The sequence below is a fragment of the Lycium ferocissimum genome, chromosome 5 (assembly GCF_029784015.1).
Source record: "Lycium ferocissimum isolate CSIRO_LF1 chromosome 5, AGI_CSIRO_Lferr_CH_V1, whole genome shotgun sequence".
NCBI lineage: Eukaryota > Viridiplantae > Streptophyta > Magnoliopsida > Solanales > Solanaceae > Lycium > Lycium ferocissimum.
In genome coordinates, this window is record NC_081346.1 from 30,536,989 (window position 1) to 30,559,935 (window position 22,947).

A 22,947-nucleotide genomic window follows, 5' to 3' on the forward strand; every position below is an offset into this window, starting at 1 on the left:
TCATGATTGATGATTCGGCTAATATGCTATGATTCTATTATTTGTGTTTGGCCTAGCTATTCAGGAGGAAGGGTAGTCACTATGGATCCTAGTGGGGTTTGCGTAGCCATTCGGGAGGAAGAGTGGCCATCGAGGGTCGATAATCCCAGTGTGGCTTATGCCTAGCCGTTCAGGGGGAAGAGTTATCATCGAGGGTTCATAACACTAATGTGGTTTTGCCTAGCCATTCGGGAGGAAGAGTAGCCATCGAGGGTCGATAGCCCGGTGTGGTTTATGCCTAGCCATTCGGGATGAAGAGTGGTCATTGAGGGTTCATAACCCTGATGTGGATTTGCCTAGCTCTTCGGGAGGAAGGAAAGCCTTCGAGGGTGACAACCTCGATGTGGTGCTGCTAAGCTGGTTTAGGGAACCTCAAATGGTCATCCCTTCGTTATATTGATTTGGGTCTGTATTGGCATGTGTTACTTTGATTTGTTGTAAGTGGCTTGATGATAATGAACTTGTTCGCCTATGAGTGGCTTGTTGATGATATTGATCTCGAATTGAAAAGGCACAAATGGTAATAAATGGTATACTGAATCAGAAAAGATATACACTTATCTTGATGGTGTGCTATTTATGATTTTGAGTTGTACGATTGATCTTGTCTTTGATTTCAAATTATTCTATTGGAATAGTTTTCACTAATCATTATTGTATTATTTTGTTAAATGACTCATTGTCCACGAGAGACTCACTGAGTACTCAGTACTGTGCATACCATTGTTGTTTTTGATGGTATGTTAGGTAACGAAGAAGAGCAGGTACAAACAGATCTCGCGGATTAGGAGTACTTGCTGCTTTCCAGACTTTTGGTGAGCCCACACCTTAATTCGTGGGACACCCTCTATTTATTGCTTTTAGTTTTCGGGCTGCGTCCCGAAGTTAGAATATTATTTATGTGTCACACCCTTAATCCGATAGGGTGTGATGGGCACCCGACCCTTATTTAGGGCCGAGCGAACCCTTCGACTCTCGAAATACTCATAACTATGCTGGCCCTCAAATCATGACACAAATACATAATGAAAGTTTCTCGAAGAACAATATGCTTTTTACCTTCTCGAATCAAATAAAATCATATACATATAAAACTTATAATACAATGCGTAATAATACATCGGCCATATAGCCGCTTACATAACCGATATATATCTTATACCCACGACATCGTCTCCGCAAAGTCTCTAACACAACATGGAACCATAACATAATACCGACTTGGCAAGCACTCGAGAAATGGAGCTCGCCAATCCCGCCTGGGAACATCTTTCTCAATATCTTCACCCCTCACCGGGGGGTGTACCGCGCGGTACGAAACGCCCGGCCGAAGAAAGGGGGTCAGTACGGAATATGTACTGAGTATGTAAAGCATGGAACATAGTAAGCGGGATTATACTGAAGTAAAGAGTACAGAAAATTATAAGACTTGCTTTTAAAAACATATACATGCATGTCAATATCATAAAACTGTCATGTATGCATATAACGTGTCCCGGCCCTCGCGAGGGACTCGTGAATAAAATCATCATATAACATATAGTGTGTCCCGCCCCTCTAGCGAGGGACTCGGTAAGTAAAATCATATCATCATCATGTACGTATGCATATACATATATATATACGTACCCCGCCCCCAGCGAGGGACTAGGTGAATAGCGTGTCCGGCCTCGCTGCCAGTGGACTCAGTATGCCATCCCGGCCTCCGTCCCCATCACATCATATATATATATATAGCGTGTCCCGGCCCTCTAGTGAGGACCTGTGAATAATGCAAAAGAGTTGCACGAACGCGTGTCCCGGCCCTGGTCTCGGTTGAAAGATACCTTGAGCTTGGCACGCAGCAAGTAGAAGAGAAACCATATGCACATAAAACATTTTCAGCGACTCAATGAAGTAAGCTGAACGGATCGTCATTTGAAAATCGGGACAATAGTTATATCAAAACCTTTCGGACGGTACTCGGAAACATATCAAATATCATAAGTATATCAAAGTATTGTAGGGACCATAGTCGTATATCAAATCATTCCGAGCCCGCCTATGAAAATCAAAGTCGTTATACGTTACAAAACTTTCTACGAACGTTTCAAAGCAATCCGGTTCTTTTTACGAAAGTTACGGACATTTTTAGACAAAGAATTCTTTAGGAACAAAACCGGTTATACGACATTCTAATCCAATCATGTCGGAGACATAAAGACCGTAGCATGACCATGTTATGGATACTAACATCAATAAACAATTATAAATCATGAACATGCTCGGAATTTAAGAGCGGAGTTACCTCGAAAGTCGTGTCATAGCCTAATTACAACTAAGACATGCCAAAAGAAAGAAGGGGTGAGCTTTACATACCTTAGCCGCTTCCTACGCTAATCCGAACTTACGTCTTGACTTCTCACGATCTACAATAATGTCATTAGGTATCAACCATTAGCTATAACACTTAAGAACCAATTCCAAATTAACACTTTGTCTACAAAAATTTCGGCAAAGATTTCCCTATAACTTCAACATCCCCGAGAATTCAACTCGGCCAAGTCAACAACAACCAAACCAACAACCACACTAACAATATCCATAAGTGATCCAAAATGCATTCTAACATTAATAATTCCTTTCTACACAATTCGGCAACATTTCATTTGTATTCAAATAAACTACATACGATCAATTCAATACCAATGCTCATATATTCGATTACTAATCCGCAACCATTCACGCATGATTTAAGAACATTCCAAGCAATCTATACAATATTCAAAATAATCCATCCAACACACCATTGGACCCGAAATCACCAATTTCCATAGGAACAACAACAATATATTTCTTCCTCCCAAATTCATCAATGGCACCCATAATCCACACATTTACAACATTATTTCCATAAATCCAAGAAACTATGTCAAGATCACATTAACTTCCAAAACAATCCACAACGATTACAACTTCCATTTGAACCATCAAACCTTCATTTTCATCATAGAATCTACCATAACAACAACCAAGAACACTAAATAAAATTTCATTCATTCCTTGTCACCAAAACAGTCCATTCACACGGGTTCATCATCAACATCATAATTCAATGAATTCCATTCGTTTCTTCATACAACAACACGTCCAAACCATCTACAAACCATGCAAAAAAGGATAGAATCTTACCTTCTTCCACTTGCCTTCTTCATTCTCGGCTAGGTTGCTCCTTGCAAAACAAATGGTTTTCTCCTTCCAACAACTACTCCATATGATAGAGGACCTCCCATTTGGTTGAAAATCTAGGAGAAAATTATTGCTTTCCTTCAATTTTTCATGGGTTAAACCCGCCATACATGGCCGAATATGTTGCTCTTCTTTTCTTCAAGTTTCTTGAAATTTCTAAAGTAGAAGAATGAATTGTCTTGTTTGGTCATGACTTATATATATATATATATAGGCACATGGCAGGTTTGTTCTCTCTCTTTTCTCTCTTGTTATTTCTTTTTTTTTTTTTCTCCAAGTTTCTAGAATTTTTCTTAAGCTACAAAAGATGAATTCTTCCTTGCCTTAGTCATCTTTTAATTACCTATATTATGCATCCATGTGGCCATGGTCCACTCCACCTTGGACGGCCACCTTGGCCTTTTGGCCATTCCATGAAATTATTTTTTTCCAACTTTTAGCCCCGGGTGATCATCGGGTCCCGAGTGAACATTTGGATCCATGAAAGTGTTGTTGTAGTTGGTTGTGCGTCCACCAGATAGTGTATGAGGGACCTGATTGTGTACTAGTTCCCTTGTGCAATGCAGTAAGTAAAGAAGGCACTATTTTTACCGTGGAAAACTCCTTGCTCAAGGGATTAAAGTAGGAACTAACTCCCATAATCCCTCAACCCTTGCAATAGTTGCAACCTACGAATTGACTTCCGTAGTCCCTCAACCTTTGCAATACACCGAGTGCAAACACCTCCACTTGATTAACTCTAGCTAAGGAAACTAAGGTTGACTACCTCTAGCCAAACCCAACTAATACACCTAAGCTAACTTTAGCCAAGGTATATTGAAAGGTAAACTGCCTAACAACTACTAAGAATTTGAAATACGTACAGGAACTTCCTTTTTTGGAATAGTAGGTTTACAATTTTAGCATAACAGAACAAAGACTTACAACAACATAAAGAACTTAGACTAAATCTGTATCTGGTTCTTCAGTTTTGCAGGTGACTTTGTTCTTGTGAAGTTGAAATCTTGTGACGGCAGCTTTTGCCCAATTTAGATTAGGTTTTTCGAGTGATGCACAATATGTTGCAACATGTTGTATATATAGTGGGAAGCATATGGGATGGATAGAGACCACTCATTTAATATTTGGCCTAAAGCATGCAACTTCAAGCGTTGTACTTGTAAGTAAAGATGAGTAGCTACGAAATTGCCTTTATTCGCCACTCGTGCAAGATACACAGAGAGCAAGATCACAAAACTGATTCTCTATCCGTTAATTAGTTTGACAATCATCAAAACATGAATGCACTTAAGCTTATTAGTCGTGTCTGTAGAAACTAAATTATTCATTATTCTTGAAATTAAAGTGAAATTATATTAACTAATTAAACATTCATTTATAGGGAATATGTGAATTATGATGATTATGTTGTATTATATTTTGTGAATAATTATATCTAATTATAATTATTCTCCTCACTACAATTAAAGAAATAACGAACTAATTTATTTAACGATTAACATGGGATAAACAAATAATTAATGTGGGATAAACAATTTCACAAATAAATAAATTAACAATGCCATAATTAAAAAATAATAGGAGATTACTATATTTTCTCTAATTAAACAATTAATAAATAATTAACAAATTAATAATTCATAAAAGTTTAACAAAATAACAATTCATAATCAACAATTAACAACTAATAAATTAACAATGACATAATTAACAAATAATAGTAGATTACTATATTTTTCTAATTAAACAATTCATAAATAATTAAAAAATTAACAATGCATAATCAATTAGCAAATAATAAATTAACAAAAAAAAAAAAATTAAAATAGTAGCAAAACGGCTACTGCCCAATAGCCCAAAAAAAATGTTTTTTCGAAATTCATGACTATGAAACGTTAAACATGCTTAGGATTATAATGTAATTAGTAAAACAATAAAAAAGTTCATAGTAGAATACTTTGATCGAAGCTTCTTGTAGGGTTGATTTAATCGAGTTGTACGGCGCTTTTTTCCAAAATTCGACCTTAACCCTTTGATCAATATACCGAGAATCTAAACTTTCCAAACCAAATTTGAATAGAAAATGACGTTTTTGGAAGTGGGCCCGCTTGGTTTTTCTCCTTCAATGGCGGTTTTGATATTTATTTTTTTAAGGGAAAGTGGGGGACCATTGGTGGAACCCGATGGTTTATGTTGGGGTCCTATAGCGCAATATTTTATTGCGCTAAAGGAGAGAGCTGCGTTAAAGGACTTAATCGTGCCGTTACGGTTAAGTCTTTTAACGCAGTAAAATACTGCATTAAAGATACTTTGGTACCATATTTTTTGGGATATTTTGGTTCAAGTCCCTTTTTTTTTTGGATTATTTTGGTTCCGGACTCACCTTTATCGTCCCAATTAAAAAACATAGTTTAATGAGGGATAATCAATAAATATTTATTACAATATTATAACTTCTCTCTTACTTGATTCTTGGTTTCTCAAATATACTCGTGGCTGTGGCATATGTGGCGTCAAACTAAAGTTTTAAAATTAGATCAAAGTGATTAAATAGTTCAACCTAATTATTAGTTCAAAAGGAAAGTAATAAACACAAGTTAATTGAAACAAAGTATCGCTCAGTTGCCCAAAAAAAATGTAATTGAAACGGCAACATATGAGTACAGATACCATCGGCAACATTACTATTAATGTCTTATCGAAACTTTTTTATTCCCTATTAACATTGCAAAAGGAAAAGACATTTGGCACTCTAGGAAAGGAACAACATTTGGCATTCAAATAGCAAAGTAATTGCGGCGCAAATATACATTAAGAAAAATTGGATATAATAGCGGCAAGTAACAGACCCAACTTAAGCTATTGGTGATGGATTTGGAGATTAAGAGGAAGAAGAAGAAGAAGAGGGTCGCTGATGAACGGCCAAGGATCAGGTGGGGGAGTTTGACTCTGTCTAGTGCCCAAGAATTAGGGGAGAAGTTGATGGCTTTGGGGGCGTGGGAGAGCAGGGGAGATACGAGCAGTATGTGGGATAGGACGGTCAGTTGCATTAGAGAAGCAGCTAGAGAAGTTCTGGGAGTCTTAAGAGGTCGCCGTGGTAGGCACCGAAGGGATTGGTGGTGGAATGGGGAAGTCAAAGGTAAAGTGGAAGCAAAGAAGCAGGCGTATGCGAAGTTGGTAGACAGTAAGGATGACGAAGAGAAGCAGACGAATAGGGAAAAGTATAAGATGGCGAGAAAGGAGGCAAAGTTGGCAGTGTCGGCAGCGAAAACGGTAGCTTTTAAATGCCTTTATGTAGAACTAGAGGACGAGAAGTGATAAGAAGTTTTCAAAGCTTGCCAAGGCGAGAGAGGAAGGCACGCGACCGGATCGGAGTGGCGCATCAAGGACGAGGATGGAAAAGTGTTGGTGGAGAAAGCTCTCATTAGATGGAGATGGCAGTCATACTTCCATAAACTCTTGAACGAAAAAGGGGACAGAGACATTGTGTTGGGAGATTTGGAGTACTCTGAGAGGCATCGTGATTGTGGATATTGCAGAGATAAGGGTCGATGAGGTTATGATGTCACGTTCGTATGATGCGGGGGAAGAGCGACCAGATTCGACGAGATTCCGGGGAATTTTGGAAGAGTGCAGTGTATGGCTTGGGAGGCCGATTGGGTTGTTTATGTCATTTTCAAGACGGCGAAGATGCCCAAAGAATAGAGGTAGAGTACAATGATTCCTTTATACAAGAACAAAGGCGACATTCAAAGTTGCAACAACTATAGAGGTATCAAGCTGCTAAGCCACACTATGAAAGTGTGGGAAAGGGTGGTAGAGATGAGGGTGAGGAGAGGCGTGTCTATTTCAAAGAACTAGTTCGGATTCATGCCGGGGCGTTCTACTACTAAAGCCATTCTTATTGTTAGGAGATTGGTGGAGCAGTATAGGGAGCGGAAGAGGGATTTGCACATGGTATTCACCGACTTAGAGAAAGCTTAGATAAAGTGCGAAGAGAGGTTACGTAGAGAATGCTTGGAGGTTGGGTGTGCATCGCGTACGTTAGGCCGGAGCGATCAAGGCGTATACAACGGGAGCCAAGGCCGGGGGTAAGGACTATAGGAGGAGACTCGGAGGAAAGCGTTCCGGTTCGTGGGTTTACGGTGGATCGGCTCTTAGCCCATTTTTGTTGCCTTGGTGATGGATGGATTGATGCGACAAATTCAAGGTAAGGTGCCATGTCGTGCGTATGTTGTTCGCACGATGACATAGTCTTGATTAACGAGACTCGTATTGAGTAGTTAACTCTAAGCTAAGTAGGATTGGAGGCCGTTCGCGAGTTCTGGATTCAATTTGAGATGTAGACCAAGGCAGTACCAGAGTATGTTCAAATGTGTACCTCGGGGTCGACGTGGAAGTGAAGCTTGGCACCCGGTGTCATCTAAAAGAAAGGAAGTTTCAAGTATCTTCGGGTCTATTTTACAAGAGAACGGGGATATCGACGATGATGTCACACATCGTATGGTGCGGAGATGGTTGAAAATGGAGGCTCGTTCCTGGGAGTCACAGAGGAAAGTGCCATTAAAACTTAAGGTCAAGTTCTACAAAGTGGTGGTTAGACCGACTCTGTTGTATGGGGCAGAGTGTTGACCAGTCAAGAACTCTCACGTGTAGAAGATGAAAGTCGCGGAAATGAGAATGTTGCGGTGGACGCGTGCGGGTACACTAGGAGAGAGAGATGGAACGAAGACATCCGGACAAGGCGGGGGCTGGCATCGATGGAGGAAAATGCGGAAGCCGAGGTGAGATGGTTTGGGCATGTGAAGAGGAGAGACATAGATGCCTCAGTGCGGAGATGTAAGAGGTTGGCTATGGACGGTTTTAGGAGAGGTAGAGGTAGGCCAAAGAAATATTGGGGAGAGGTGATTAGACAGGACATGGCGCGCTTTCGTATCACCGAGGACATGACCTTAGAGAGGAGGTTGTGGAGGACTCGGGACAGAGGCTAGTGAGTAGTCTCGCTTTTCTTTTCGCACTAGTAGGCATAGTTTTGCTCTCACTATTTATGCCTTTTGATTCTCGCTTTTATGTGTTGGGTCTTGTCTTTCCATGCCGTTTTATCATGACTTCTTTCTTTCTTGTTATTTCTCATTTTCGCATTGCTTTGATTTGCTTGTCCGTATCCGACTCTTTTCTCTTGTTTCCCTTGTTTTCTTTTGAGTTGAGATCTTTTGGAAATGCCCTCCCTACCTTCAAGGTGGGAGGTAGTCTCACGTATTTTTAATCCTCCCGCACCCCATAATGTGAGATTCAACTGGGTATGTTGTTGTTGTTGTAATAGCGGCAAGTAACAACAATTTGAAGTTTCTTTGTCATTTCACAAGTTAGTGACCCTAGTTGTATTAAAATTGTTTTCATTTCACAAATTAGTGAATCTAGAATTTATGAATTCAAAATTGTAAAATTTGGGTTCACTAACTTGTGAAATAAAAAAAAGTCTCACACAGACTAATACTTCGTATCAAATTATTTAAGGCAAAAAATAAGGTTTTTCCAACTTCTTGTTATTTCCTCTGGTTCATAATAAATGTCCACTTAGCATTTTTATTTTAGTTCTAAATAATTGTTCACTTATTTAAATAAGAGGGAATTAATTATTTCTTCCAAATTTACCCCTATTAAGATAAATGAATTTTTATGTAATCAACAAACTATATTAATTTGGTACTAATATTTAATTAAGTATAATTGGGTGAAAATCATTTTTCACCCCCCAACTTTGCTTTAAAAATCAAACTCTCCCCTTAACTATGAACAATAGACATTTTCCCCCTTTATCCTATGCAATGTCTATTTTACCCTTGACATTTTCAATCCACCATCTATATAACACCTTTTTATATTATATTATTTTTTTAACCTGGGTATTTATAGATTTTTATTTAAATTCATATTATAAGTAGAAAAATCCTTTTATGAATTTATCACAAAACCAATGTTACTTTTTAGGCTTAATGCATATGCCCCCCCCCCCCCCCTCCCCTCCCCTTAAACTTGTCCCTTTTTTCCATTTTGGCATCTCAACTAAGTGTTGTTCCTATTGAACCCCTGAACTTGATCTCAAGTTTGTCTATCAAACACAATCTGACTTACAAATCATATATGGTGAGTTTCATTTTTTTGAGCCTTGCGCGTGAATGTCAAACCGCATCTTACGTGGAAAATTCAACTAATTAAAACACTCCACCCATTTTAATTATACACATTAGATAGGAAGAAGTGTGCTACTGTGTTATATAAGTGAAGAACCACCACTTAAACCAATCAAATAACAAAACTGAAAAATAAGAAATCAAAATTGGAAACTAAAACTAAAAATAAAAACTAAAAACTAAATCTGAAAAATAAAAAGCCAAAACTGGAAACTAAAACTGAAAAATCAATGAAAAATAAGAAACCAAAATTGAAAACTAAAAAACCAAAATCAAAACTTGATCGCTGATATGTATAATTAAAATGGGTGGAGTGTTTTAATTGGTTGAATTTTCCATGTAGGATGCGAATTGACATTCACACGTAAGGCTAAAAAACTGAAACTCACCATATATGTTATGTAAGTCGGATTGTATTTGGCAAACACACTTAAGGCCAAGTTCAGGAGTTCAATAGGAACAACACTTAGTTGAGGTGCCAAAATGGAAAAAAGGGTCAAGTTTAGGGGCCTGCATATACATTAAGCCTACTTTTATGATTGATATTTTAATATATATAAACACACACACACTCTCACATATTGCCTGTTATGTTTATATATATATAATTTTATCTTTTTTATGAATCCCTTTTGTTTTTTCTATGACTATAGCCACTTCAAAGTCTTCTTGTATTATTTCAATGTTCATACATTCAGATTCAGTTTCTTCTAATGTGCTTTCTTCATCTAAATCTCGCTGGGTAGTATATGTATATATATGTATGTATGTATGTATATGTATATATGTAAATTTAAGTTTCACTTTTCTGTGATTCTCTATTGTCAATATATAAACGAGTTCTGGTTGTCATTAATGAAATATTTTAAATTATAATTTTAAATTCATTTAAAATTTATATATATATATATATATATATATATATATATATATATATATATATATATATATGTGTGTGTGTGTGTGTGTGTGTAGAAATAACTGGTAATGTGTGTGTGTGTACTTAATGCATGTAATATTAAAATATCAATCGTGAAAAGTAATATTTGATTTTGTGATAAATTCATAAATGGATTATTCTACTTATAATAAGAATTTAAATAAAAATGTATAAATACCTAAGTAAAAAAAAATTATACAATATAAAAAGGTATTTCATAGTTGGAGGATTAAAAATGCCAAGGGTAAAATAAACATTGCTTAGGATAAAGGGGATGTCTATTTTTTATAGTTAATGTGGGGTTTGATTTCTAAAGCAAAATTTAGGGGTGAGCATGGTATGGTATATACCTATTACCATACGGAAACCGAAATTTTGTATACCGTGATTTCGGTATTATGGTATTTGGTATGCATTTGAATTTTTTTTGGTATTCGGTGGTTATAAAGAAAATACTGACATACCGAATACCGTACCGAAGTATATAATTACATACGCAATTCATATATATTAGTATATATTATAATACAAACAAATATTTAAATTAGTATTAGTACAAAACTAATTGTTTAAACGTTTGAACTTTGACTACTCTTTCTTAATTGAAATGTTTTTATTGTGTAATTGATTTACGAAGGGGATTGCTTGTAATTTCTTTTGAATTTTTTATATGTGAGGTGTTAGTACGATATAATTAAGACGTTTCTTGAATAGGCTAAGTAATTCTCTATGATATGATTATATGTTCGTCAAAGTCGAACAAAGTTTGGTTATCGATTTACTGTACCGTAAAATACCGAAACCGAACTTAAAAATGCCGAACCATATTGAATTAATTTGGTATGGTAATGGTATAGTATTTTTAGAAATCGAAAATCGAAATTACCATACTAAGATTTCAAATATCGTACCGTATCATACCATGTCCACCCCTAACAAAATTGGGGGGGGGGGGGGAATGATTTTTGCCGTATTTTGAATTGGAGTGAGTTAATGTATAGTACAGTACTAATTACTTGGATTGGTAAACACTTTTGGTTGTACATGAATCGTGATTACATGAATCTTGGCCGTAGATTGATTGCAGGTGGTAGCTGTGATTTGTGGGTCCCATCCTAGCTGGCAATGAGTCGTATATATAGTTAGAAACCTATGGTCAAACGAGGGAAACTTAACAAACAAAGGGTTATAAATAAGAGAACAGAGAACGAAAAAAGAGCAAAACAAACAAAAAGGTTAAAGATTATGGAAAGTGAGATATTCGTACACAAAACAAGTACAGGTGGGGTCTCTCTAAAGATCCTTTGATGTTTGGTTCTTTTGGAAACAGACGACCATCTTTTTTTGGTCATTCTGCGCCGAAAGAGACTTTTGACTCCAATTCAGTTACTTCCTCTCCAAAACTCTATTTTAAAAAAAAAAAAAAAAAAATATTGGTGCAAAAAACTCTATGTAATTAAAAGGTTATTTGGTTTTGAACTAAATATTTTAGTAAATTAATGTTCTAACGGATTAAACTTATTCTAAATTATTCAACGTTCTAAAGAAATAAAATTTTCTTGTTATCTTTTTCAAATTAATTCTTATAGCTTAAGTAAAGGGTTAATTAAGTGGGTAGAATTTAAATTTATGCATCTCACTTAAAAAATAACAATATTTAAATTATTTAGTAATATTGCATGGTACCTAAAACAAAACAATAAATTACTTATCATAGCATTTAAATTATATCGAAGATGTAAAAAATTGTGATATTATTATTGTATATAACTTAATTAATTCATATAAATTAAAGGGAGTGACAGCGATTGTGACATGATGTAACTTGCGTTACGACCAATAAAAAGGGGACGCGGTGAGGAAGGTAATTTTAATTAATAATTACTTATGATACCACGATTGGATCATGATGCAAATTGTAGTTACAAAAAAAGGTAGATAATTGGGTAAAAAATTATTTTCCCTTCCCACTCTGTTAAAAGTTGAACTCTTCTTTTAACGTTGATTAAAAAGATCCTATTTTATCATTTGTCTCCCTCTATTATACTCTTAAGTACCATGATAATGTTATTTTCTTTTATTCTTACATCGATGTTGTTGGGCTTGCTTATGATGTAGCAAATCAAATACACCTTGAATTATTTACGGATCCAAGCACGTTAATGGTAATCAAACACATTAGTTAATAGCTTTGAACGTGTAAAATAATTCCAATAGCAGAAGAAGAACAATCAAAAATCAAAAGAAGAGGAAATTTCACTTAATATCAGAACAGTTTCTATAAAAATGAAAATAATTTATTTAAGAAAACGGTAGCAGTTGTAGCAAATTCAAAGGAAGATATCTTTCTCACAAAAAACTTTTTGCACTTTATTTGTCACTCTCAGCTTTCTCCACGTCCAACTATTCATATATATAGAGGACACTTTTCTATTCATACGGATTGCCTACTTATGATTTAGTTATGAAATTAAGTTAGTTATTGAAACTCATAAGTAAAAATGACCCGAAAATAACATAAAAGTGGGTATCATCCTGGTTTAAATTGCATAGTATTGGCCCCCCGATTGAGAGAAATCAAGTTTAAAATGACATATTCACATGTATCACATGCAATGTTATTCATTTGTCAATCGGTAGGAAGAGAAACTTTATTAAATGTAACATTCTAGAAGAAAGCTTTGAAAATTTTGCAATGGATCTTAAAGCTTATGAAGTTCATGAATCCAAAAAGGAAACAAATTGTAGGTATATGTTGGAGGAAAAGTCTCGAAATCTAGGCAATGCATGCGTGTTGCCTACTTGGATGCGTACAAAGCTGAGTCTAGTCTGAGCCATCACCAGCGTAAAAAGGTCTTTCTTGTGTTTGAACAAATGCATGTTTTGTAGAAATCAAAGCAACTTGACTGTCTATGATTTCTTACCTAAACTTTATTGGACAAATTTATCCTCTACATGTTGTTAGAGTTCCACATCAATGGGACATGAGGTCGTTTATAACCTTATACGATATTAGACAATTTAAAAAAAAATTATTACTTCATAAGTCAGCTTTTGGATTGAATTAGGTTAATGAGGTAAGATCGACAAATGATCACTTTTCAATCTCTGTAATTATGAAATAATCAGTATCTTGAAATTTCACCTAAAAAATCAAAAAACCATAACAATGTCGACTACTTTTCAAAGACAGTAACAAAAAGTGTCTAGTGAGCACTATTTCATCTTTCTAACATGTTATTAGCGTAAGATCCATCTCAATTCTTAGTCTTCCAAAATTAGTTAGGACTTAGGCCTGTTATTGTATTGTTCTAGCTTAAGATATATTGTCATTGTTCTTAACACATGTGATAGTGCAAGATTATAAGTATTCAATAAAATAATCAAATTGTGCGTAAATTAACTTAGACAATGCTGTAACAAAACAAAAAAAATCGAAGTAATAGATCTAGAAGTCAAAATCAAGGATCGTGATTGGGGAGGGTGGACCAAACATCCTTAATTTAGAGGACAAACACTTAGGTATCAAGAAAGAGCAGTGTGCACAAAGTAGAGTATGATTTATTAAGAAAAGGAAAGAAACGTGAGAGGGAACCAACCACATCAAATACAGGTTACCATTAGTCACTCTCTGAAGTGGTAGCTAGGGCTTGATTATTTTTGGAATTTATTTTTATGAGTTGTCCAATTCTGTCACTGCGTTGGGACCATGACAATATGTAGATCTATACATCGTTTACCAAGTTGGGAGATGGTGGATACATAAAAATGATTGAATCAAGGTATTGAGAAATGATGCATCATTTGCTTTTACTGGACCAGTTATTTGTTTATAAGTTAATCGATATCAACTTGAGGAAGAAAACATATACCATTTGCTTATCTTTAATTTCAAGTGAAGACAATCAATCCTAAAGAAAAAATAATCTTAATTGGTGTTGTCCGTATCTTAAAAGACAAGAGCGTAAGACGAGACGTTTTACTTAGTATGAGGTGGGATGTAAGTCCTAAAACACAAGGGCGTAAATCTTGTGGATCTTTAGATATTATTATTTTATAAATTATTAGATAAATTAATGTACAAATGTGAAAAATACATCAAAATCTTTGAAATTCAATTTAATTAATTAAGATACAGAAATTTATCAAAATATAAAACGGATAAGTTTAAAAAATACAATACTATAAATTTTTTAAAGAGAGACAAGTCATATTACAATGTATTAACCTTCCAGATGATAAAAAGAGAAAAGCATCATAATTCATTAAAACAATGTTATGAAACTACATGTATACCTCCTAACATATAGAGAATCAAGAAACCTTCTAATTTAAAACATTTCTTCTTTAAACATTGCATTCCCTGAGGCCTAATCTGGGATGCAATTAACTTTTTATAAGTTAAAAATAGGCCTTCGATAATTTTGAATGTTATTGCTCATTAATCGCAAAAAGGATAAAATTGTTTTCATAGAAAATAACAAATAAAATAAATTCTTGAGAAGCAGGAAACTATACGATCCAAAGACCAACAAGTGAAACATCAAAATGTGTCATGACACTCTCTATCATGTAATATGTCATTCTACCGCTTCCAATTTGAATGACAATGTTCTCAAGCTTCATATATTGAGATACATATAAGTACTTTGCAAAAGTCAAAAGGTAGTCAAATAATTTGAGGGATCAGCAATGTTAAAAAGGGAATTTAGCAAATAATTTGTGCAGAGCTATTAGGCGAGTTTTAAACATTTTTTTTTTCGAGTTTTAAACATTGAGTATTAGATATATACATGGGACACACCATCAGGCGTAAGTCTCATACGAAGCAAGAGCCTCACCAAAATTGAAGCGTTTTGCAAATGCCTCACTTCGAAGCAAGTCTTAAAAACATCTTTTAACACTGGCTCGAGTGCAACAGTAAGATATATTATAGAAGAAATAAATGAATATATAATAGATGATATTTAATTTCTCCGGATGTCGAAATAAATTTAAGTTTTCTAATTCCAATTTGAGCCAAACCAAGAGTAGAGTGTACTACGAAATGCAAAATGTTCAAACAAAAAGCAGTAACCTATATAGCCGAGACCCATTGGAAAAAGGATATCGAAGAAGTGTAAAATTACTACACTAGAATATTTAATATAAAAAAAAATGCTTTAATCCACTTTTAAATATTGTCATATGAGACATAATTAGACATAATCATTTTTCTATGAAAGGAAAAGTTAATATAGCCATTAGTATTCTACAATAACACACTAATTACAATGAAAATATAACAAACTTGTGATATCACCGTGTGAAAATTTTAGAAATATTATAATGATATTGACTAGAATATTGTTTGTATTATGTTTGCATTCATTAATTCTTTCTTTTTTTTAAAAAAAAAAAAAAAGCAAAAGTAATACTATTACGTGCAATACACACCGTCATATGCAAACTAGTGGACAGAAATTAGATAGAACATTAAAAAAAAGGAAGGAGACACGAAATTTCTGACAGAGCAAAACTATGTGGAAAATTTAAGCTACCAAACCTTGCATTATTAAATTAAGCTGCTATAACCTTCGATCATTTATAATTAAAAACATCAGCCAGTATTGCGTTGGCATACACGTATCATTTGGTATATACAATTTCACTTGAAAAAGAAAGGCAACGTATATGCAATTTAGATATTCTATTGGAGACGTGTGCTAACCCATGGGCGGATCTAGGGCCCGCCGGGGGTGTTCACCCGAACACCCTCGGCAAAAAATTATACCATATATATAAGGTATTTTTTCATTTTTTATGTACATATATGGATTTTGAACACTCTAAAAAACAAGAGAAGAGGTTGATTCAGTGGTTTAAACCTTTAGGGTGTTCAAAATTCACCTTGAGGTTCCAAGTTCAAATCCAACTAAAACAAAAAAAATACTGTACAATATATAATATATTTTTAAGAGTTTTAATTTATATCCTTATGTGAAAAGAAAATTACACTATGTATCAAATTATTATTATCTAAAGATTGACAACGAGTAAGTACTAATGATGAATTAACCGGTTACCATTGATGAGGGAGAGAAGACAAGAAGTGAAGGAAAATTGATATAGATCTATGGGTGAGAAAACTATAAAGCCAATTTCGCTGATTACCAACTTTTAATGCTATATTATATGTTCTCTATATAGTATCTCGTTGTAGCAGTCAAATGATATTGTTAGAGAGATGTTTGACTATAGCAGGTAAGCAAAATTTTATATATAAGTATTTAAAAATAAAAAAATCTCGACAACATTAAAGTGATTTTAAGAGCCGTTTGGATATGATCATGAGATGGAATCATGTTTGGACATACAATTTGGATTTCTTAAGTTGCAGTTTTTTTTCTAAATATAAAAACCCCTCAAATTGTGAAAACTACAATCTTACCAAATGAGTAAATTATAGTTCATAATAAAATTAATACGCTACTAGAAGGCCTTTCTAAAAAATACAACATCAATTGATTAAACTTTAGTTTAATAAAAAGGAAAATTTAACATGAATAGTAATGTAACTACTCTTTAATATAATCCTCCCATATGGTAAACATGATTGGTAAGTATATTTTACCAACTTGCACATTAATATTTAATACAAATGGTTGGTAAACATGATTGGTAAATATATCTACCAACTTATGAGTCTTTTTTTACAAAATATAAACGTATGGGTCAAATTTTACATTTATATTTTTTGAAATCATGATTTCAAATCCCAAATCATACCTTTTTGGATGATTTGGGATTTCATCTCATGAGATGAAATCAGACATGAAATCGCATGTCCAAACGCTGAGATGAAATCGCATGTCCAAACGCCTACTTAGGGCCTGTTTGGAAAGCCACCCAGGTAATTGGAATTGGGTGTAATTGGATGTAATTACGCGATTTGGTGCATTTGTTTGTGAGGTAATTACACAGTTAGGTGGGAATTGGGTGTAATTGAGAGGGTGTAATTACACTCTCCAATTCTCAAGGGAGGGCTGAGAATTAGGTGTAATTACACCCTGTAATTACAGGGTTACTTTTTAGTTTATTTCTTTTTAATTTTATTTTAATTTTAATTTCTTTTCTTTTTTAATTTATTTTTTATTTCGATTATTTAATTTCTTTTTTATTTTATTTTAATTTCTTTTCTTTTCTAATTTATTTTTTATTTCTATTATTTAATTTCTTTTTTATTTTTACTTCTTAATTATTTTTATTTTTAAAAATATATTTTTCTTTTTATAGTATTTATATTTCATTTCCTTTCTTCTCATTCTCAACCTTTACTTCTTGTGGTTCCATGTAATTGCTCGTATTTTTTCCAGTTTTTTATTTTATTCATTTAGCATAATCGTATTAATATTCTAATATTTGAAATTACATCTCTTAATATTAGAAAGAATGAGTCATTAACAAACTTGGCATATAATGAGTGAAGTTATTAAAATAGAATTTTGTTGTGAATGAGGTTATAGAGTTGTATTTTCCTTTTCTTTTGAATTATAAGAGTATTTACTTATGTTACGTTGAAACTGTATTTACTTATGTTACGTTGAAACTTACTTATGTAACGTTGGAATTTGACATAAGAGTATTATGTTAAAAAAATTTCTTTTGGATTTTGAATTTAGGTTATATTTTCGATTTTAAAAATATTTGCTTTAGAACTATTTACTTGTTATTTCACATTGCTTGCTGTTTATTTTTCACTTACAGTTGATAGAATTATTGTCAACATTTGAATAATGTTATGGCATTATATTTATAAATATTCTTTTTTTGTTAAACATCCAATCTCATGATGTTCTCACAAAAAAGGTATGCTTTTAAGTTTTATAATCAATTAAAATATTATTAATTTGAAATTATATATCAATTATTTTTTACAATATTAGTTACAAATATATGATTATTAATTAACTTATTTTCAAGAAACAATGTATTATTAAATAAATAATTTAATATCATTTATATGCACATATTTTTTAAATATTAATTTTAATTTTTTTATAATTAAATTTTTTATTTAAATTAAACTAACGTGTAATTACGCATGTGCAACCAAACAACACGCTTGTAATTACACCGTAATTACGTTGTGACAAACAAATTAGTGGTAATTACAATCTCTTGTGTAATTACTAGGCTGTGTAATTACTAGGGTAGTAATTACACCAATTCCAATTACCAGGTGGCTTTCCAAACAGGCTCTTAGTAAAACTTCACTTTCCAAACGTGTCTGCTGCTAGGGATTGTTAATTTGATAGGCTGGCGGCAGTTGAGGACCTGACCTTGAGTTCAAGCTAACACATCTTGACATGCAGAATTAGTTGGTGCTAAGCAACGTGTTATTGGTTTAATTAAACTATTTCTTTTTCTCATATTTACACTTCTGTATTTTAGAATCATTCGCCAATTTTCTTAAGTTAAATACACTGCATTCTCCAAAGTCGTGTTTTCCTATATCTCGTTTCGTCAAACTGGGACACTCAAACTAGTATAATATTCCATGTTTTTTTGCGACAAGTTAGAAAAATGTTATTTAATTAGCTTTGGAATATAAAAGAAGAAAAACAAGAGGTTGGGTTTGATACAAGTCAAATTGGAAAGATTTGAGGAAATCTCTTGGAACTAAAATACTAGGAGGGGAAGAAAGGTGTTGGCCCATATTCAGCTAGCTTTATTATTTTTGTGAACTCATTTGTGTACTAGTAGTAATAGTAGACTTATACATCACGTTATGGTCGGCGCCTAACTCCTGAATTATCTTTTTTGCTTAATTAATGTGTGTAGGCAGACTCATAGAACAAGAATATTACGCAACCAAAAAAGGCACATGCTAGGGAATATAAGCCACCGTTTGGCCACAAGAATTATTCACTTTACTACGAAATTTTTTTCACTTTTTTCCGGAATCAGCGTTTGGCCATGAGAATTCCGAATACAACTTGAAGTTGTATTCCGGAATATCAAAAACTCAAAAAACTTAAAAAACTTTTTTCAAAAATTTTCATCTATTTCACCTTTTTATAATTATATTTCACCAAAAACTACAATTTCAAAAATTATGGCCAACACCAACTCCAACTCCAAAATTCCAAAAAAAAAAATGATTTTTTTTTTTTTGGGTATCTATGGACAAACGGGGCCTAAGGATGTGGCGTTTTGAAAATTTCTACAATTATTTGGTTATGACTTACTTATGTGGCTAACACAAATTACCTTTTTGATAATAATAAAAACTCTTCTCAAGTTATTTGATTATACACAAATGCTACTACTTCAAAATATTTTCTCGAAGAACACTTTTGATATTTTTATTTTTATTTTTAAAAAGCAGTTTTTTTGAAGTTAAGCCGAACATATCCTAAGTTGGGTAAAACTCGAAGCCCAATCCATTTGCCACCAGGCTTGTGCCGTCTCTTCTTTTTAATCTTCCCAATGAAAGAAACATGTAGAACCGAATAGAGGGCGAAGTGCACAACTATCCGATTTTAGTAACTGTTAATGTTGCTTTGGAATCATTTAAGACATACGGAACTGAAGTTATAAAACTGTCGTATGAAATTTGGCAAACTTCGAACACTTTCTGCCTGAAATGTGGTCTTGTCAAAGCTAGTAGCTTCTGCCATTTCAAAAGTTGTGCTCCTGGCAAGGTCAAATTTTGGATGTTTTTTATTGAAGTTGTGGCCTTGACAAAGCCAAAATTCAAAGGTTGCACTTCAGACATGTAATGACTTGGCAAAGCCAACTGCAAACATTTTTTTTTTTTAATTGAAGTTGTGGCAATGACAAGGCCAAACTTCTGACATTTTTTTATTGAAGCTGATCCTTCGCAAGACTAAACTTGAGACATATAGTACTGCACTTGCACTTCAGACCTTTGGCATAAGATCAGGCATATGTTTGGCTACACTTTAGACATTTTAGCATAAATTATGGTGAATAATTTTTTTTCTCAGAAACAACAACTTGTTTCGCGAATTTCAATAGTCTAAGACATGATCTAACAACCAAATCTATCTCAAATGAGAACAAATTTCAAACATAAGTTTCATATATCAAAAAGAACAAACGACATAATTAATTTCCCAAAACAAAAACAAATATAACAAACTAATTTACCATAGTTGCTTTTCCAACATCGTATTTGAAATTTAAGATCCACTTCTTTAAAACATTACACATCAATTGCTATAAGGTTAAAAATATCATTGTACGACAAACTAAGAAGAGGAGGACGAGGGGGTGGAAGAAGGAGGAGATCACAAATCAGTTTTCTCTGAAGTTATCTATATTTTAGGTACCGATTAAACTTGTTTTTTAAATGAGGACAAGTTAAACGAGGAAGATAAAATAAGGTGCCGGATTAAACTTTTACCCTAATAAACTAACAGTCATATACATCATTTTTTTGCGCGGATTGTCCTTCTTTTGGGGTGGTCTTTAATTTTTGCGCCTCAAATTGGTGGTCTTTAATATTTGCCCTTCGCTTAGCACCCAGAGGTTCTGGGTTCGAACCTAGGCTCAGTCAAAAAAAAATAAAATCACAAGGCATAAGTTGGACTTACGGTAGAGGTTTGCAAAATTCCAGCAAAAAATATATATATATTTGCCTCAAGGTAGAGTTTGAAACCCAACTTATGCCTTAATAAGTTGAGGTCCAACTTATGCCCTGCGAATCCAACTTATGCCTTGCGATTTCTTTTTAATTTTTGACTGAGCAGGAGTTCAAACCCGGAACTAAGAAACTTTTAGCGAAGGGCAAAAATTAAAAACCACTGATTTGTCGGACATAAATCAAAGACCACTGATTTGGAGGACAAAAATTAAAGACCACCTCTAGCGAAGGGCCATCCTGCAAATTGCCCCATATACATTAGTGCATGTAGCACACAAATTGACTAGCATTGGGCTGGATATAGCCGGGCTTCATATTGTTACCTCTTGACAATTTTTTTTTTTTTTTTTGTCTATTTATGTCAATTTTCTAATGGTAAAAGCAAGAGACGTTTTTTGAACTTGCCGGCCAAACCACTAAGAGGATGTTTGAATTGGCTTATTTTAAGTGCTTATTGGCTTTTAAACTCTTTTTTAATAAATTGTATGGAACAGACTCATATTACTCGTTAATTCCATATTTCTCTCCTAATTTGCATTAAGGCAATATTGCAGTTACTTTGTTGTTTATATTGTAAAGACGATCTATATATTATGACATATTCAATATATTCAGCTTTGTAATTCACACTTATATTATGTTTATTACTACTACTCAGGTTTCTATCATAATGTTTATTATTTTACATCATTAAACATAGTTATCAGTTTCAAATTTGAAACAAAATTGAACATGAAATAAGTTTGAGGAATAAAATGAATAAAAGTTTGACGAATGATACTTAAAAACTTAAATTTGTTATAAATACACCGTATTGTGGATGTCCACTCAAATATATAGTCAACTGGATAAGCTTACAATTAAAAAGCGGACTGGGCAAGAAATGGCTCAGCGAGATAACTTGCTAGTAGGCTAAAAGCGGCGGCTGCCAGCCGGGCTTCTGAAAAGCGCTGCTTCCTCGAAGCTTGCAATCGCGAGCCGCTTGCAAGTAGCTCAAGCAGGCAGCTTGCCAGCAACTTCTGAAAAGCCTCGCAGCAGCTTACTGGAAAGCCTCGCAAGTGCTTCTTTTCCTCTATAAATAGGATGTCAATTCAGTTCATTTATATATCAGTTCAAAGTTGAATAATATATCAGTCTCTCTCTATATACTTGTCTCTGGTGTATTTACTTTATAGTCTTTATTTTATAACACGTTATCAGCACGAGTGTCATGACCCAACCAGAGGGCCATGACGGGCACCCGGAGCTAACCCACCGAGCACCTCTTATCATACTTCTCATTATCACATCTAGGTGAGCCACATGGCTAACTCATAATTACCACAAACTGAAGAGACACAAGTTTCATCGAACATATGCACGTCTATTTAAACATCATCAACTATGCCCATATGTACAAGCCAACAAGGCTGCCAAAATGATATATAAAATATGAACCTATGAGGTTACGGAACATCGAACTATATACATTGGTCTACGAGCCTAAACAAGGAGTGCATAACATCATAAAGGCGGGGCAGGACCCCGCCATGCCCATATGTACACAAAAGAATAGTACCAACTAAACTGCAACTCCGGATCAAATGGAGCACTTCTACGCAATCACTGATAAAGCAGCCTAGGGGTCTGGTCCGCATCCCTGTCTATCTGAGGGCATGAACGCAGCGTCCCCAAATAAAAGGACGTCAGTACGAATAATGTACTGAGTATGTAAGGCATGAATAACAATAGGATGAAAGCATGAAGATAACATAAGATAAAGAGATCAATTTATACCTCAGAATGCCTCTTAAGGTGGTTGTCATGCATACTTGTGCTTTTTCTAAAGAAACGCTTTCATACATACTTATATGTATAAAGATACCGTACCCGGCCATATAAGCTAGGTGTCACCC